Genomic DNA, 2500 nt, shown 5'->3' with positions numbered 1-2500 from the left:
TCGTGCTCAAGGGTCGTATACCGTCGTGTTCAAGGGTCGTATACCGTCGTGTTCAAGGGTCGTATACCGTCGTGCTCAAGGGTCGTATACCGACGTGTTCAAGGGTCGTATACCGTCGTGTTCAAGGGTCGTATACCGTCGTGTTCAAGGGTCGTATACCGTCGTGTGCTCAAGGGTCGTATACCGTCGTGCTCAAGGGTCATATACCGTCGTGTTCAAGGGTCGTATACCGTCGTGTTCAAGGGTCGTATACCGTCGTGTTCAAGGGTCGTATACCGTCGTGCTCAAGGGTCGTATACCGTCGTGTTCAAGGGTCGTATACCGTCGTGCTCAAGGGTCGTATACCGTCGTGCTCAAGGGTCGTGTACCGTCGTGTTCAAGGGTCGTATACCGTCGTGCTCAAGGGTCGTATACCGTCGTGCTCAAGGGTCGTATACCGTCGTGTTCAAGGGTCGTATACCGTCGTGTTCAAGGGTCGTATACCGTCGTGTTCAAGGGTCGTATACCGTCGTGTGCTCAGGGGTCGTATACCGTCGTGCTCAAGGGTCGTATACCGTCGTGTTCAAGGGTCGTACCGTCGTGTTCAAGGGTCGTATACCGTCGTGTTCAAGGGTCGTATACCGTCGTGTTCAAGGGTCGTATACCGTCGTGCTCAAGGGTCGTATACCGTCGTGCTCAACATACGCCACTCTCCCATACCACACTACATCACACAACAAGGGACGACAAAGATAAAGATAATAATAATAATAATAATGATAATAACGATAACAAGATAACAAAAAATATATAAATATAAAAAATAAAGAATAAGAATCTCAGAAGGAGTGGGAGGGGCTTCGTGTGCCTCCTTGAAAACTTTCGTAGAATTCACAAAAGTTTACTTCAGTAATACAAGCTCGTAACTTTCCCTCAGAGAGAGAGAGAGAGAGAGAGAGAGAGAGAGAGAGGGTTATATCTTCTCTCTCTCTCTCTCTCTCTCTCTCTCTCTCTCTCTCTCTCTCTCTCTCTCTCTCTCTCTGGTCCCCCTGGGTCGCCACCATCCTTCATGTCTAATGTCTTATTTGATGTCAAAGTTAAGGAAAATCGTACAAAATTTTTTTTCCCCCCTAAATTTACTGTAAATGTCAATTATATATATATATATATATATATATATATATATATATATATATATATATATATATATATATATATGTATATATACTTTTTTGTAGAGAACGGGGAGTGAGTTTTCTACACGTGTGTACGTGTGTACGTGTGTGTGCGTGGGTGTGTGTGTGTGTGTGTGTGTGTTCATTCATCTATCTATACAGTGGTCCACATCTTGTTATCAAGTGGGTACGATTCCTTGCCACTGTGAAGATAAATTTTATTAGTTCATGCTTTTACCTATATATATATATATATATATATATATATATATATATATATATATATATATATATATATACATATACATATATATATATATATATATATATATATATATATATATATATATATATATATATATATACTAAAATGTCTATAAAAAGGGCAGTAGATAAAAATCCATTCCCCACCTTAAAACCGACTGAGTATACGATATAAGATCGTCTATATCAGGACATATAAGAAGATTTTATTGATAGTGGGTTCTCAACCCACTACCCTAACTATCGCATATCTTATCACAGCGATAACACGACCTCGTTCGCCATCGTAGAGGTTTGAGAACACACTTCTAACAGCCATTAGTCGTGCGCGCGCACTATATATACATACACTCCTACTGCTGTCCTGGAAACTCTCTCTCTCCCACACACATCTATGTAAAAAAACAGGTAACCAGTTACTTCCTCGAGTTTTAAAGGTAACCAAATCTCTTACGAGTATTTTTGTGTATTTTCTATATCTTGAAAATATAGAAAATATAGAAGGCTATTGAGTTTTGATCTCATTGAAGCAGGTGATTGGAGCCCTGGGTCAACCACACATCTATGTAAAAAAACAGGTAACCAGTTACTTCCTCGTGTTTTGAAGGTGGACAAATCTCTTACGAGTATTTTTATGTATTTTCTATATCCTGAAAATATAGAAAATATAGAAGGCTATTGAGTTTTGATCTCATTGAAGCAAGTGATTGGAGCCGTGGGTGTGTATCGCTACGTGGCTGGTGCCTGGATAAAGTAATGGATTACTGGAACCCAGCAAGTGATGGGCATCCCATCCAGGAAGGGGTAAGTCACACACACTCTATTACCTCCCCCATTCCCCCTTCCCCCCCATAAATAACCCCCCCATCATTTGCATACGGTGGTTGTAACAACCAGTTTCCTCTGTGTTGCTTCAAAGTCCAGCACATCTCTACCCTAATTTTATTTTGGGTTTTTGTTATAAACATTTATCTGATCGTGGTAATAATTTTTATCCTCAGTTATGCTTTATTTTAACCGATTTATTTTGTACGATAAGAAATTGTTTATACATATATATAAAACAATATTTCTATTTCTGT

The 2500-nt window shown here is 39.8% G+C and overlaps 2 long non-coding RNA genes across 4 annotated transcripts in view; one reads left to right on the top strand and one right to left on the bottom strand.

Moving 5' to 3' along the window:
* LOC139759293 (uncharacterized) overlaps window positions 1-2500 on the bottom strand; it is a 37411-nt gene that overhangs the window by 13275 nt on the left and 21636 nt on the right. The window lies entirely within an intron of this gene.
* The window catches only part of LOC139759291 (uncharacterized), a 3634-nt gene continuing 2688 nt past the window's right edge, over window positions 1555-2500 (top strand). Inside the window, exons 1-2 of one of the 3 annotated variants that reach the window (XR_011715028.1) lie at window positions 1555-1826; window positions 1952-2222. This is a non-coding gene — a long non-coding RNA (uncharacterized lncRNA). Of the gene's footprint in view, window positions 2223-2500 lie in introns of all 3 variants that reach the window. The other 2 variants (XR_011715029.1, XR_011715027.1) reach the window with 2 other exon arrangements.

The sequence above is a fragment of the Panulirus ornatus genome, chromosome 32 (genome assembly GCF_036320965.1).
Source record: "Panulirus ornatus isolate Po-2019 chromosome 32, ASM3632096v1, whole genome shotgun sequence".
Taxonomy (NCBI): domain Eukaryota; kingdom Metazoa; phylum Arthropoda; class Malacostraca; order Decapoda; family Palinuridae; genus Panulirus; species Panulirus ornatus.
The sequence above is the reverse complement of the archived record's forward strand: the minus strand, read 5'-3'. Positions and strand labels throughout refer to the sequence as shown.